The 9335-nt window shown below is 43.6% G+C and overlaps 35 non-coding genes and 6 pseudogenes across 35 annotated transcripts; all 41 read right to left on the bottom strand.

Moving 5' to 3' along the window:
- Positions 1-62: 62 nt before the first annotated feature.
- Positions 63-181, bottom strand: LOC131720107 (5S ribosomal RNA). The gene has a single exon (XR_009319005.1). It is a non-coding gene; the product is annotated as a 5S ribosomal RNA (ribosomal RNA).
- Positions 182-281: 100 nt separating this feature from the next.
- On the bottom strand, positions 282-400 carry LOC131710166 (5S ribosomal RNA). The gene has a single exon (XR_009312035.1). It is a non-coding gene; the product is annotated as a 5S ribosomal RNA (ribosomal RNA).
- A 100-nt stretch (positions 401-500) lies between these two features.
- On the bottom strand, positions 501-619 carry LOC131709811 (5S ribosomal RNA). The gene has a single exon (XR_009311675.1). It is a non-coding gene; the product is annotated as a 5S ribosomal RNA (ribosomal RNA).
- A 100-nt stretch (positions 620-719) lies between these two features.
- LOC131709810 (5S ribosomal RNA) lies at positions 720-838 on the bottom strand. Its single transcript, XR_009311674.1, has one exon. It is a non-coding gene; the product is annotated as a 5S ribosomal RNA (ribosomal RNA).
- A 114-nt stretch (positions 839-952) lies between these two features.
- Positions 953-1072, bottom strand: LOC131713448 (5S ribosomal RNA; annotated as a pseudogene).
- A 114-nt stretch (positions 1073-1186) lies between these two features.
- LOC131720106 (5S ribosomal RNA) lies at positions 1187-1305 on the bottom strand. Its single transcript, XR_009319004.1, has one exon. It is a non-coding gene; the product is annotated as a 5S ribosomal RNA (ribosomal RNA).
- A 114-nt stretch (positions 1306-1419) lies between these two features.
- LOC131720105 (5S ribosomal RNA) lies at positions 1420-1538 on the bottom strand. Its single transcript, XR_009319003.1, has one exon. It is a non-coding gene; the product is annotated as a 5S ribosomal RNA (ribosomal RNA).
- A 100-nt stretch (positions 1539-1638) lies between these two features.
- Positions 1639-1757, bottom strand: LOC131712889 (5S ribosomal RNA). Its single transcript, XR_009314776.1, has one exon. It is a non-coding gene; the product is annotated as a 5S ribosomal RNA (ribosomal RNA).
- A 114-nt stretch (positions 1758-1871) lies between these two features.
- LOC131720104 (5S ribosomal RNA) lies at positions 1872-1990 on the bottom strand. Its single transcript, XR_009319002.1, has one exon. It is a non-coding gene; the product is annotated as a 5S ribosomal RNA (ribosomal RNA).
- A 114-nt stretch (positions 1991-2104) lies between these two features.
- Positions 2105-2223, bottom strand: LOC131720786 (5S ribosomal RNA). Its single transcript, XR_009319683.1, has one exon. It is a non-coding gene; the product is annotated as a 5S ribosomal RNA (ribosomal RNA).
- A 114-nt stretch (positions 2224-2337) lies between these two features.
- On the bottom strand, positions 2338-2456 carry LOC131720102 (5S ribosomal RNA). Its single transcript, XR_009319000.1, has one exon. It is a non-coding gene; the product is annotated as a 5S ribosomal RNA (ribosomal RNA).
- Positions 2457-2570: 114 nt separating this feature from the next.
- On the bottom strand, positions 2571-2689 carry LOC131710263 (5S ribosomal RNA). The gene has a single exon (XR_009312134.1). It is a non-coding gene; the product is annotated as a 5S ribosomal RNA (ribosomal RNA).
- Positions 2690-2789: 100 nt separating this feature from the next.
- LOC131720101 (5S ribosomal RNA) lies at positions 2790-2908 on the bottom strand. The gene has a single exon (XR_009318999.1). It is a non-coding gene; the product is annotated as a 5S ribosomal RNA (ribosomal RNA).
- Positions 2909-3008: 100 nt separating this feature from the next.
- Positions 3009-3127, bottom strand: LOC131712610 (5S ribosomal RNA). Its single transcript, XR_009314501.1, has one exon. It is a non-coding gene; the product is annotated as a 5S ribosomal RNA (ribosomal RNA).
- A 100-nt stretch (positions 3128-3227) lies between these two features.
- LOC131711384 (5S ribosomal RNA) lies at positions 3228-3346 on the bottom strand. The gene has a single exon (XR_009313267.1). It is a non-coding gene; the product is annotated as a 5S ribosomal RNA (ribosomal RNA).
- A 100-nt stretch (positions 3347-3446) lies between these two features.
- Positions 3447-3565, bottom strand: LOC131713435 (5S ribosomal RNA; annotated as a pseudogene).
- A 100-nt stretch (positions 3566-3665) lies between these two features.
- LOC131713567 (5S ribosomal RNA) lies at positions 3666-3784 on the bottom strand (annotated as a pseudogene).
- A 114-nt stretch (positions 3785-3898) lies between these two features.
- On the bottom strand, positions 3899-4017 carry LOC131714139 (5S ribosomal RNA; annotated as a pseudogene).
- A 114-nt stretch (positions 4018-4131) lies between these two features.
- On the bottom strand, positions 4132-4250 carry LOC131713519 (5S ribosomal RNA; annotated as a pseudogene).
- A 100-nt stretch (positions 4251-4350) lies between these two features.
- On the bottom strand, positions 4351-4469 carry LOC131713434 (5S ribosomal RNA; annotated as a pseudogene).
- Positions 4470-4569: 100 nt separating this feature from the next.
- On the bottom strand, positions 4570-4688 carry LOC131720100 (5S ribosomal RNA). The gene has a single exon (XR_009318998.1). It is a non-coding gene; the product is annotated as a 5S ribosomal RNA (ribosomal RNA).
- Positions 4689-4802: 114 nt separating this feature from the next.
- On the bottom strand, positions 4803-4921 carry LOC131720099 (5S ribosomal RNA). The gene has a single exon (XR_009318997.1). It is a non-coding gene; the product is annotated as a 5S ribosomal RNA (ribosomal RNA).
- Positions 4922-5035: 114 nt separating this feature from the next.
- LOC131720098 (5S ribosomal RNA) lies at positions 5036-5154 on the bottom strand. Its single transcript, XR_009318996.1, has one exon. It is a non-coding gene; the product is annotated as a 5S ribosomal RNA (ribosomal RNA).
- Positions 5155-5254: 100 nt separating this feature from the next.
- LOC131720097 (5S ribosomal RNA) lies at positions 5255-5373 on the bottom strand. Its single transcript, XR_009318995.1, has one exon. It is a non-coding gene; the product is annotated as a 5S ribosomal RNA (ribosomal RNA).
- Positions 5374-5487: 114 nt separating this feature from the next.
- LOC131712575 (5S ribosomal RNA) lies at positions 5488-5606 on the bottom strand. The gene has a single exon (XR_009314466.1). It is a non-coding gene; the product is annotated as a 5S ribosomal RNA (ribosomal RNA).
- A 114-nt stretch (positions 5607-5720) lies between these two features.
- On the bottom strand, positions 5721-5839 carry LOC131720096 (5S ribosomal RNA). The gene has a single exon (XR_009318994.1). It is a non-coding gene; the product is annotated as a 5S ribosomal RNA (ribosomal RNA).
- A 100-nt stretch (positions 5840-5939) lies between these two features.
- LOC131712083 (5S ribosomal RNA) lies at positions 5940-6058 on the bottom strand. The gene has a single exon (XR_009313972.1). It is a non-coding gene; the product is annotated as a 5S ribosomal RNA (ribosomal RNA).
- Positions 6059-6172: 114 nt separating this feature from the next.
- LOC131720715 (5S ribosomal RNA) lies at positions 6173-6291 on the bottom strand. The gene has a single exon (XR_009319612.1). It is a non-coding gene; the product is annotated as a 5S ribosomal RNA (ribosomal RNA).
- Positions 6292-6391: 100 nt separating this feature from the next.
- LOC131711796 (5S ribosomal RNA) lies at positions 6392-6510 on the bottom strand. The gene has a single exon (XR_009313684.1). It is a non-coding gene; the product is annotated as a 5S ribosomal RNA (ribosomal RNA).
- A 100-nt stretch (positions 6511-6610) lies between these two features.
- LOC131720095 (5S ribosomal RNA) lies at positions 6611-6729 on the bottom strand. Its single transcript, XR_009318993.1, has one exon. It is a non-coding gene; the product is annotated as a 5S ribosomal RNA (ribosomal RNA).
- A 114-nt stretch (positions 6730-6843) lies between these two features.
- LOC131720094 (5S ribosomal RNA) lies at positions 6844-6962 on the bottom strand. Its single transcript, XR_009318992.1, has one exon. It is a non-coding gene; the product is annotated as a 5S ribosomal RNA (ribosomal RNA).
- Positions 6963-7062: 100 nt separating this feature from the next.
- On the bottom strand, positions 7063-7181 carry LOC131720093 (5S ribosomal RNA). Its single transcript, XR_009318991.1, has one exon. It is a non-coding gene; the product is annotated as a 5S ribosomal RNA (ribosomal RNA).
- A 114-nt stretch (positions 7182-7295) lies between these two features.
- Positions 7296-7414, bottom strand: LOC131720091 (5S ribosomal RNA). The gene has a single exon (XR_009318989.1). It is a non-coding gene; the product is annotated as a 5S ribosomal RNA (ribosomal RNA).
- Positions 7415-7528: 114 nt separating this feature from the next.
- On the bottom strand, positions 7529-7647 carry LOC131720090 (5S ribosomal RNA). Its single transcript, XR_009318988.1, has one exon. It is a non-coding gene; the product is annotated as a 5S ribosomal RNA (ribosomal RNA).
- Positions 7648-7747: 100 nt separating this feature from the next.
- LOC131720089 (5S ribosomal RNA) lies at positions 7748-7866 on the bottom strand. Its single transcript, XR_009318987.1, has one exon. It is a non-coding gene; the product is annotated as a 5S ribosomal RNA (ribosomal RNA).
- Positions 7867-7980: 114 nt separating this feature from the next.
- On the bottom strand, positions 7981-8099 carry LOC131720088 (5S ribosomal RNA). Its single transcript, XR_009318986.1, has one exon. It is a non-coding gene; the product is annotated as a 5S ribosomal RNA (ribosomal RNA).
- A 114-nt stretch (positions 8100-8213) lies between these two features.
- On the bottom strand, positions 8214-8332 carry LOC131720087 (5S ribosomal RNA). Its single transcript, XR_009318985.1, has one exon. It is a non-coding gene; the product is annotated as a 5S ribosomal RNA (ribosomal RNA).
- Positions 8333-8446: 114 nt separating this feature from the next.
- LOC131709915 (5S ribosomal RNA) lies at positions 8447-8565 on the bottom strand. Its single transcript, XR_009311779.1, has one exon. It is a non-coding gene; the product is annotated as a 5S ribosomal RNA (ribosomal RNA).
- Positions 8566-8665: 100 nt separating this feature from the next.
- Positions 8666-8784, bottom strand: LOC131710971 (5S ribosomal RNA). Its single transcript, XR_009312853.1, has one exon. It is a non-coding gene; the product is annotated as a 5S ribosomal RNA (ribosomal RNA).
- Positions 8785-8884: 100 nt separating this feature from the next.
- LOC131711376 (5S ribosomal RNA) lies at positions 8885-9003 on the bottom strand. Its single transcript, XR_009313260.1, has one exon. It is a non-coding gene; the product is annotated as a 5S ribosomal RNA (ribosomal RNA).
- A 114-nt stretch (positions 9004-9117) lies between these two features.
- Positions 9118-9236, bottom strand: LOC131720687 (5S ribosomal RNA). The gene has a single exon (XR_009319584.1). It is a non-coding gene; the product is annotated as a 5S ribosomal RNA (ribosomal RNA).
- Positions 9237-9335: the final 99 nt, after the last annotated feature.

The following is a 9335-nucleotide window of genomic DNA, read 5'->3' as shown; positions in this document are numbered from 1 at the left end:
GCTGGGGGTGATTCCTCCAAAATTTCCTTTTGTCCTCCACACATTTCAATTGTAAAATGTAATGCCTGCAGCACTTGATATTCCCAGGTGGTCTCCCATCCAAGTACTAACCAAGCCCAACATTGCTTAGCTTCTGAGATCAGACGAGATCAGGCTTATTCAAGGTGGTGTGGCCGCAGGCGATTGCATTTCTGCTTTCATGACTTTTATGTTTAGTGAGCTGGGGGTGATTCCTCCAAAATTTCCTTTTGTCCTCCACACATTTCAATTGTAAAATGTAATGCCTGCAGCACTTGATATTCCCAGGTGGTCTCCCATCCAAGTACTAACCAAGCCCAACATTGCTTAGCTTCTGAGATCAGACGAGATCAGGCTTATTCAAGGTGGTGTGGCCACAGGCGATTGCATTTCTGCTTTCATGACTTTTATGTTTAGTGAGCTGGGGGTGATTCCTCCAAAATTTCCTTTTGTCCTCCACACATTTCAATTGTAAAATGTAATGCCTGCAGCACTTGATATTCCCAGGTGGTCTCCCATCCGAGTACTAACCAAGCCCAACATTGCTTAGCTTCTGAGATCAGACGAGATCAGGCTTATTCAAGGTGGTGTGGCCGCAGGCGATTGCATTTCTGCTTTCATGACTTTTATGTTTAGTGAGCTGGGGGTGATTCCTCCAAAATTTCCTTTTGTCCTCCACACATTTCAATTGTAAAATGTAATGCCTGCAGCACTTGATATTCCCAGGTGGTCTCCCATCCGAGTACTAACCAAGCCCAACATTGCTTAGCTTCTGAGATCAGACGAGATCAGGCTTATTCAAGGTGGTGTGGCCGCAGGCGATTGCATTTCTGCTTTCATGACTTTTATGTTTAGTGAGCTGGGGGTGATTCCTCCAAAATTTCCTTTTGTCCTCCACACATTTCAATTGTAAAATGTAATTACAAAAATGTAATGCCTGCAGCACTTGATATTCCCAGGTGGTCTCCCATCCAAGTACTAACCAAGCCCAACATTGCTTAGCTTCTGAGATCAGACGAGATCAGGCTTATTTCAAGGTGGTGTGGCCGCAGATGATTGCATTTCTGCTTTCATGACTTTTATGTTTAGTGAGCTGGGGGTGATTCCTCCAAAATTTCCTTTTGTCCTCCACACATTTCAATTGTAAAATGTAATTACAAAAATGTAATGCCTGCAGCACTTGATATTCCCAGGTGGTCTCCCATCCAAGTACTAACCAAGCCCAACATTGCTTAGCTTCTGAGATCAGACGAGATCAGGCTTATTCAAGGTGGTGTGGCCGCAGGCGATTGCATTTCTGCTTTCATGACTTTTATGTTTAGTGAGCTGGGGGTGATTCCTCCAAAATTTCCTTTTGTCCTCCACACATTTCAATTGTAAAATGTAATTACAAAAATGTAATGCCTGCAGCACTTGATATTCCCAGGTGGTCTCCCATCCAAGTACTAACCAAGCCCAACATTGCTTAGCTTCTGAGATCAGACGAGATCAGGCTTATTCAAGGTGGTGTGGCCGCAGGCGATTGCATTTCTGCTTTCATGACTTTTATGTTTAGTGAGCTGGGGGTGATTCCTCCAAAATTTCCTTTTGTCCTCCACACATTTCAATTGTAAAATGTAATGCCTGCAGCACTTGATATTCCCAGGTGGTCTCCCATCCAAATACTAACCAAGCCCAACATTACTTAGCTTCTGAGATCAGACGAGATCAGGCTTATTCAAGGTGGTGTGGCTGCAGGCGATTGCATTTCTGCTTTCATGACTTTTATGTTTAGTGAGCTGGGGGTGATTCCTCCAAAATTTCCTTTTGTCCTCCACACATTTCAATTGTAAAATGTAATTACAAAAATGTAATGCCTGCAGCACTTGATATTCCCAGGTGGTCTCCCATCCAAGTACTAACCAAGCCCAACATTGCTTAGCTTCTGAGATCAGACGAGATCAGGCTTATTCAAGGTGGTGTGGCCGCAGGCGATTGCATTTCTGCTATCATGACTTTTATGTTTAGTGAGCTGGGGGTGATTCCTCCAAAATTTCCTTTTGTCCTCCACACATTTCAATTGTAAAATGTAATTACAAAAATGTAATGCCTGCAGCACTTGATATTCCCACGTGGTCTCCCATCCAAGTACTAACCAAGCCCAACATTGCTTAGCTTCTGAGATCAGACGAGATCAGGCTTATTCAAGGTGGTGTGGCCGCAGGCGATTGCATTTCTGCTTTCATGACTTTTATGTTTAGTGAGCTGGGGGTGATTCCTCCAAAATTTCCTTTTGTCCTCCACACATTTCAATTGTAAAATGTAATTACAAAAATGTAATGCCTGCAGCACTTGATATTCCCAGGTGGTCTCCCATCCAAGTACTAACCAAGCCCAACATTGCTTAGCTTCTGAGATCAGACGAGATCAGGCTTATTCAAGGTGGTGTGGCCGCAGGCGATTGCATTTCTGCTTTCATGACTTTTATGTTTAGTGAGCTGGGGGTGATTCCTCCAAAATTTCCTTTTGTCCTCCACACATTTCAATTGTAAAATGTAATTACAAAAATGTAATGCCTGCAGCACTTGATATTCCCAGGTGGTCTCCCATTCAAGTACTAACCAAGCCCAACATTGCTTAGCTTCTGAGATCAGACGAGATCAGGCTTATTCAAGGTGGTGTGGCCGCAGGCGATTGCATTTCTGCTTTCATGACTTTTATGTTTAGTGAGCTGGGGGTGATTCCTCCAAAATTTCCGTTTGTCCTCCACACATTTCAATTGTAAAATGTAATGCCTGCAGCACTTGATATTCCCAGGTGGTCTCCCATCCAAGTACTAACCAAGCCCAACATTGCTTAGCTTCTGAGATCAGACGAGATCAGGCTTATTCAAGGTGGTGTGGCCGCAGGCGATTGCATTTCTGCTTTCATGACTTTTATGTTTAGTGAGCTGGGGGTGATTCCTCCAAAATTTCCTTTTGTCCTCCACACATTTCAATTGTAAAATGTAATGCCTGCAGCACTTGATATTACCAGGTGGTCTCCCATCCAAGTACTAACCAAGCCCAACATTGCTTAGCTTCTGAGATCAGACGAGATCAGGCTTATTCAAGGTGGTGTGGCCGCAGGCGATTGCATTTCTGCTTTCATGACTTTTATGTTTAGTGAGCTGGGGGTGATTCCTCCAAAATTTCCTTTTTTCCTCCACACATTTCAATTCTAAAATGTAATGCCTGCAGCACTTGATATTCCCAGGTGGTCTCCCATCCAAGTACTAACCAAGCCCAACATTGCTTAGCTTCTGAGATCAGACGAGATCAGGCTTATTCACGGTGGTGTGGCCGCAGGCGATTGCATTTCTGCTTTCATGACTTTTATGTTTAGTGAGCTGGGGGTGATTCCTCCAAAATTTCCTTTTGTCCTCCACACATTTCAATTGTAAAATGTAATGCCTGCAGCACTTGATATTCCCAGGTGGTCTCCCATCCAAGTACTAACCAAGCCCAAAATTGCTTAGCATCTGAGATCAGACGAGATCAGGCTTATTCAAGGTGGTGTGGCCGCAGGCGATTGCATTTCTGCTTTCATGACTTTTATGTTTAGTGAGCTGGGGGTGATTCCTCCAAAATTTTCTTTTGTCCTCCACACATTTCAATTGTAAAATGTAATGCCTGCAGCACTTGATATTCCCAGGTGGTCTCCCATCCAAGTACTAACCAAGCCCAACATTGCTTAGCTTCTGAGATCAGACGAGAACAGGCTTATTCAAGGTGGTGTGGCCGCAGGGGATTGCATTTCTGCTTTCATGACTTTTATGTTTAGTGAGCTGGGGGTGATTCCTCCAAAATTTCCTTTTGTCCTCCACACATTTCAATTGTAAAATGTAATTACAAAAATGTAATGCCTGCAGCACTTGATATTCCCAGGTGGTCTCCCATCCAAGTACTAACCAAGCCCAATATTTCTTAGCTTCTGAGATCAGACGAGGTCAGGCTTATTCAAGGTGGTGTGGCCGCAGGCGATTGCATTTCTGCTTTCATGACTTTTATGTTTAGTGAGCTGGGGGTGATTCCTCCAAAATTTCCTTTTGTCCTCCACACATTTCAATTGTAAAATGTAATTACAAAAATGTAATGCCTGCAGCACTTGATATTCCCAGGTGGTCTCCCATCCAAGTACTAACCAAGCCCAACATTGCTTAGCTTCTGAGATCAGACGCTATCAGGCTTATTCAAGGTGGTGTGGCCGCAGGCGATTGCATTTTTGCTTTCATGACTTTTATGTTTAGTGAGCTGGGGGTGATTCCTCCAAAATTTCCTTTTGTCCTCCACACATTTCAATTGTAAAATGTAATGCCTGCAGCACTTGATATTCCCAGGTGGTCTCCCATCCAAGTACTAACCAAGCCCAAAATTGCTTAGCATCTGAGATCAGACGAGATCAGGCTTATTCAAGGTGGTGTGGCCGCAGGCGATTGCATTTCTGCTTTCATGACTTTTATGTTTAGTGAGCTGGGGGTGATTCCTCCAAAATTTCCTTTTTTCCTCCACACATTTCAATTCTAAAATGTAATGCCTGCAGCACTTGATATTCCCAGGTGGTCTCCCATCCAAGTACTAACCAAGCCCAACATTGCTTAGCTTCTGAGATCAGACGAGATCAGGCTTATTCAAGGTGGTGTGGCCGCAGGCGATTGCAGTTCTGCTTTCATGACTTTTATGTTTAGTGAGCTGGGGGTGATTCCTCCAAAATTTCCTTTTGTCCTCCACACATTTCAATTGTAAAATGTAATTACTAAAATGTAATGCCTGCAGCACTTGATATTCCCAGGTGGTCTCCCATCCAAGTACTAACCAAGCCCAACATTGCTTAGCTTCTGAGATCAGACGAGATCAGGCTTATTCAAGGTGGTGTGGCCGCAGGCGATTGCATTTCTGCTTTCATGACTTTTATGTTTAGTGAGCTGGGGGTGATTCCTCCAAAATTTCCTTTTGTCCTCCACACATTTCAATTGTAAAATGTAATTACAAAAATGTAATGCCTGCAGCACTTGATATTCCCAGGTGGTCTCCCATCCAAGTACTAACCAAGCCCAACATTGCTTAGCTTCTGAGATCAGACGAGATCAGGCTTATTCAAGGTGGTGTGGCCGCAGGCGATTGCATTTCTGCTTTCATGACTTTTATGTTTAGTGAGCTGGGGGTGATTCCTCCAAAATTTCCTTTTGTCCTCCACACATTTCAATTGTAAAATGTAATGCCTGCAGCACTTGATATTCCCAGGTGGTCTCCCATCCAAGTACTAACCAAGCCCAACATTGCTTAGCTTCTGAGATCAGACGAGATCAGGCTTATTCAAGGTGGTGTGGCCGCAGGCGATGGCATTTCTGCATTCATGACTTTTATGTTTAGTGAGCTGGGGGTGATTCCTCCAAAATTTCCTTTTGTCCTCCACACATTTCAATTGTAAAATGTATTTACAAAAATGTAATGCCTGCAGCACTTGATATTCCCAGGTGGTCTCCCATCCAAGTACTAACCAAGCCCAACATTGCTTAGCTTCTGAGATCAGACGAGATCAGGCTTATTCAAGGTGGTGTGGCCTCAGGCGATTGCATTTCTGCTTTCATGACTTTTATGTTTAGTGAGCTGGGGGTGATTCCTCCAAAATTTCCTTTTGTCCTCCACACATTTCAATTGTAAAATGTAATTACAAAAATGTAATGCCTGCAGCACTTGATATTCCCAGGTGGTCTCCCATCCAAGTACTAACCAAGCCCAACATTGCTTAGCTTCTGAGATCAGACGAGATCAGGCTTATTCAAGGTGGTGTGGCCGCAGGCGATTGCATTTCTGCTTTCATGACTTTTATGTTTAGTGAGCTGGGGGTGATTCCTCCAAAATTTCCTTTTGTCCTCCACACATTTCAATTGTAAAATGTAATGCCTGCAGCACTTGATATTCCCAGGTGGTCTCCCATCCAAGTACTAACCAAGCCCAACATTGCTTAGCTTCTGAGATCAGACGAGATCAGGCTTATTCAAGGTGGTGTGGACGCAGGCGATTGCATTTCTGCTTTCATGACTTTTATGTTTAGTGAGCTGGGGGTGATTCCTCCAAAATTTCCTTTTGTCGTCCACACATTTCAATTGTAAAATGTAATTACAAAAATGTAATGCCTGCAGCACTTGATATTCCCAGGTGGTCTCCCATCCAAGTACTAACCAAGCCCAACGTTGCTTAGCTTCTGAGATCAGACGAGATCAGGCTTATTCAAGGTGGTGTGGCCGCAGGCGATTGCATTTCTGCTTTCATGACTTTTATGTTTAGTGAGCTGGGGGTGATTCCTCCAAAATTTCCTTTTGTCCTCCACACATTTCAATTGTAAAATGTAATGCCTGCAGCACTTGATATTCCCAGGTGGTCTCCCATCCAAGTACTAACCAAGCCCAACATTGCTTAGCTTCGGAGATCAGACGAGATCAGGCTTATTCAAGGTGGTGTGGCCGCAGGCGATTGCATTTCTGCTTTCATGACTTTTATGTTTAGTGAGCTGGGGGTGATTCCTCCAAAATTTCCTTTTGTCCTCCACACATTTCTATTGTAAAATGTAATGCCTGCAGCACTTGATATTCCCAGGTGGTCTCCCATCCAAGTACTAACCAAGCCCAACATTGCTTAGCTTCTGAGATCAGACGAGATCAGGCTTATTCAAGGTGGTGTGGCCGCAGGCGATTGCATTTCTGCTTTCATGACTTTTATGTTTAGTGAGCTGGGGGTGATTCCTCCAAAATTTCCTTTTGTCCTCCACACATTTCAATTGTAAAATGTAATTACTAAAATGTAATGCCTGCAGCACTTGATATTCCCAGGTGGTCTCCCATCCAAGTACTAACCAAGCCCAACATTGCTTAGCTTCTGAGATCAGACGAGATCAGGCTTATTCAAGGTGGTGTGGCCGCAGGCGATTGCATTTCTGCTTTCATGACTTTTATGTTTAGTGAGCTGGGGGTGATTCCTCCAAAATTTCCTTTTGTCCTCCACACATTTCTATTGTAAAATGTAATGCCTGCAGCACTTGATATTCCCAGGTGGTCTCCCATCCAAGTACTAACCAAGCCCAACATTGCTTAGCTTCTGAGATCAGACGAGATCAGGCTTATTCAAGGTGGTGTGGCCGCAGGCGATTGCATTTCTGCTTTCATGACTTTTATGTTTAGTGAGCTGGGGGTGATTCCTCCAAAATTTCCTTTTGTCCTCCACACATTTCAATTGTAAAATGTAATTACTAAAATGTAATGCCTGCAGCACTTGATATTCCCAGGTGGTCTCCCATCCAAGTACTAACCAAGCCCAACATTGCTTAGCTTCTGAGATCAGACGAGATCAGGCTTATTCAAGGTGGTGTGGCCGCAGGCAATTGCATTTCTGCTTTCATGACTTTTATGTTTAGTGAGCTGGGGGTGATTCCTCCAAAATTTCCTTTTGTCCTCCACACATTTCAATTGTAAAATGTAATTACAAAAATGTAATGCCTGCAGCACTTGATATTCCCAGGTGGTCTCCCATCCAAGTACTAACCAAGCCCAACATTGCTTAGCTTCTGAGATCAGACGAGATCAGGCTTATTCAAGGTGGTGTGGCCGCAGGCGATTGCATTTCTGCTTTCATGACTTTTATGTTTAGTGAGCTGGGGGTGATTCCTCCAAAATTTCCTTTTGTCCTCCACACATTTCAATTGTAAAATGTAATGCCTGCAGCACTTGATATTCCCAGGTGGTCTCCCATCCAAGTACTAACCAAGCCCAACATTGCTTAGCTTCTGAGATCAGACGAGATCAGGCTTATTCAAGGTGGTGTGGCCGCAGGCGATTGCATTTCTGCTTTCATGACTTTTATGTTTAGTGAGCTGGGGGTGATTCCTCCAAAATTTCCTTTTGTCCTCCACACATTTCAATTGTAAAATGTAATTACAAAAATGTAATGCCTGCAGCACTTGATATTCCCAGGTGGTCTCCCATCCAAGTACTAACCAAGCCCAACATTGCTTAGCTTCTGAGATCAGACGAGATCAGGCTTATTCAAGGTGGTGTGGCCGCAGGCGATTGCAGTTCTGCTTTCATGACTTTTATGTTTAGTGAGCTGGGGGTGATTCCTCCAAAATTTCCTTTTGTCCTCCACACATTTCAATTGTAAAATGTAATTACAAAAATGTAATGCCTGCAGCACTTGATATTCCCAGGTGGTCTCCCATCCAAGTACTAACCAAGCCCAACATTGCTTAGCTTCTGAGATCAGACGAGATCAGGCTTATTCAAGGTGGTGTGGCCGCAGGCGATTGCATTTCTGCTTTCATGACTTTTATGTTTAGTGAGCTGGGGGTGATTCCTCCAAAATTTCCTTTTGTCCTCCACACATTTCAATTGTAAAATGTAATTACAAAAATGTAATGCCTGCAGCACTTGATATTCCCAGGTGGTCTCCCATCCAAGTACTAACCAAGCCCAACATTGCTTAGCTTCTGAGATCAGACGAGATCAGGCCTATTCAAGGTGGTGTGGCCGCAGGCGATTGCATTTCTGCTTTCATGACTTTTATGTTTAGTGAGCTGGGGGTGATTCCTCCAAAATTTCCTTTTGTCCTCCACACATTTCAATTGTAAAATGTAATGCCTGCAGCACTTGATATTCCCAGGTGGTCTCCCATCCAAGTACTAACCAAGCCCAACATTGCTTAGCTTCTGAGATCAGACGAGATCAGGCTTATTCAAGGTGGTGCGGCCGCAGGCGATTGCATTTCTGCTTTCATGACTTTTATGTTTAGTGAGCTGGGGGTGATTCCTCCAAAATTTCCTTTTGTCCTCCACACATTTCAATTGTAAAATGTAATGCCTGCAGCACTTGATATTCCCAGGTGGTCTCCCATCCAAGTACTAACCAAGCCCAACATTGCTTAGCTTCTGAAATCAGACGAGATCAGGCTTATTCAAGGTGGTGTGGCCGCAGGCGATTGCATTTCTGCTTTCATGACTTTTATGTTTAGTGAGCTGGGGGTGATTCCTCAAAAATTTCCTTTTGTCCTCCACACATTTCAATTGTAAAATGTAATTACAAAAATGTAATGCCTGCAGCACTTGATATTCCCAGGTGGTCTCCCATCCAAGTACTAACCAAGCCCAACATTGCTTAGCTTCTGAGATCAGACGAGATCAGGCTTATTCAAGGTGGTGTGGCTGCAGGCGTTTGCATTTCTGCTTTCATGACTTTTATGTTTAGTGAGCTGGGGGTGATTCCTCCAAAATTTCCTTTTGTCCTCCACACATTTCAATTGTAAAATGTA

Source organism: Acipenser ruthenus, chromosome 44 (assembly GCF_902713425.1).
Source record: "Acipenser ruthenus chromosome 44, fAciRut3.2 maternal haplotype, whole genome shotgun sequence".
NCBI classification, from domain to species: domain Eukaryota; kingdom Metazoa; phylum Chordata; class Actinopteri; order Acipenseriformes; family Acipenseridae; genus Acipenser; species Acipenser ruthenus.
Note: the sequence above shows the minus strand (reverse complement) of the source record. Positions and strands in the feature narration are given on the sequence as shown.